The sequence below is a fragment of the Protobothrops mucrosquamatus genome, unplaced genomic scaffold, assembly GCF_001527695.2.
Source record: "Protobothrops mucrosquamatus isolate PMUCROS unplaced genomic scaffold, P.Mucros_1.0 scaffold15, whole genome shotgun sequence".
Classification (NCBI taxonomy): domain Eukaryota; kingdom Metazoa; phylum Chordata; class Lepidosauria; order Squamata; family Viperidae; genus Protobothrops; species Protobothrops mucrosquamatus.
This window is the reverse complement of record NW_015386402.1, coordinates 863066-864917: the sequence shown is the minus strand read 5'-3', so window position 1 is coordinate 864917 and position 1852 is coordinate 863066. Positions and strand designations below refer to the sequence as shown.

General features: G+C 37.1%; 1 non-coding gene across 1 annotated transcript; it reads left to right on the top strand.

Annotated features, from left to right (window-relative positions):
- The first annotated feature begins 1140 nt into the window (after positions 1–1140).
- Positions 1141–1248, top strand: LOC114922243. Its single transcript, XR_003810358.1, has one exon. It is a non-coding gene; the product is annotated as a U6 spliceosomal RNA (small nuclear RNA).
- The last annotated feature ends 604 nt before the right edge of the window (positions 1249–1852 follow it).

The following is a 1852-nucleotide window of genomic DNA, read 5'->3' as shown; positions in this document are numbered from 1 at the left end:
AACAGACAGTTACATATATAGTTTGGTTAGATTTTTATCTTGTTTTTTCTCCAGGATTCCACAATATATATATAACCTTTCTTCCTCTGTTGCCCCCCCAAAAAAAGTGACTGCCCGAGCTGGATGAAAGTGACTGTCCCAAAATCAGCTGCTGAGTTACCATACTTGGACTTGAACCTAGGTATCCCCAATTATAGCCCAATACATCACTTACTTTGGTTCTTTGAAATTGTTCATTTTCTGATTTACAGTACATAGTATTGTAAATCATTATTAGCCCATGAATGTTTATTGTTAACATACGTGTTGCATATGAATACTGTAATTTAAAAAATATATTTTTGCAATTTAAAATAACCTTACTTTGCTAAATCTAGATATTTAACTGTTTCTAGAATTTGCAATAATTTAAATATTATTTACAGTTTGTGGTACAATAGGTTGGGGTCTAGACTCTAATGTTTAATAGTAATGAACATGAGTTGAAATCAAGTTAGGATGGTATAATTTCCTATGGTGTTCACAAACATTTTTTGTTCTAGTATGGGCCTCTGCTTTAAGGATTCTTGAGGATTTACATTTGTTACTACGTATACCGTATTTATCGGCGTATAACACGCACAGGCGTATAACACGCACCGTCATTTTAAGAGGGAAATTTCAGGAAAAAAACTTAAATTTCAAATAAAGAACTTTGAAGCAAAATAAGGGTAGCTCAGAACTTTTTTTTATTAATATTATTACCACTTCTTAACATTATATCGGCGTATAACACGCACACATCATTTGCCCCCTATTTTCAGGGGGAAAAAGTGCGTGTTATACGCCGATAAATACGGTAATTAGCAGCATCTATAGGATCCAATGCTTTTGTCAGCATTTCCCAAGCAGCATCAAGATCCGTCTCTTTCATATGCACATTTGTTATCACATGTAGATAACACTGCCTTCATCATTTACTTACCCCTCCCCGCAATTTCTCACAACATCTCTGCTTATATTTACATTGACCAAATTTTAATATATACTTTTGGGGACTAAGGCTCAAAGTGCCATATCTTTTTGTTCGAGATTTTGTAGTTCTCCAGATTTCAAAATACCTGCTTAAGGATAGAATTTATATAAAGTTACATTTTGGTTGTGCTCACTTCAGCAGCATATATACCAAAATTGGAACAATACAGAGAAGATTAGCATGGCCCCCTACGAAAGGATGACACACAAATTTGTGAAGAGTTCCATATGGGGGGGCTCAATGGCTCAGCTGTTAAAGATACTGAGCTTGTCAACTGGAGAGCTGACGGTCTGGGTTCGAGATCCAAGCACCACACAACAGTGTTAGCTCCCGTTCCTTGGCCCATCTCCTGCCCACCTAGCATGGAAATCCATGTAGGTTAATAGGTACCACTTTATTGGGAAAGTCATAACATTTAATGTGCCCTTGGCATATAGCCATGCTGGCCACATGAGCACGGAAAATGTTTTCAAAGGACACTGGCTCTCTCAGCCAAGAAATGGAGATGAGCACCGTCCCCCTAGAGTCGGACACAACTGGTTAGGGACATCTTTACGTTTTGGTTAAGAAAAAGTTATTTAAATTAGAAATGTTCATTAATTAAAACAAAACCAAGTTGGTGAAGAAATGAGATAGGGATGGAGAGACTGATTGCATGTGAAAGTGACTTGAACCAAAAATAGATTTTGTCTATCCTTATTCTGAAATACACAGATGGAAATGGTTGAGTGAATAGGACCAGAGGTGAAGAGCCCAGCACTATTCCCTGATGAATAACAATGAGACCTGTCCAATCCAGGCTTTAATATGCTAGGAATAGAAAGTGGGAAGTAACTG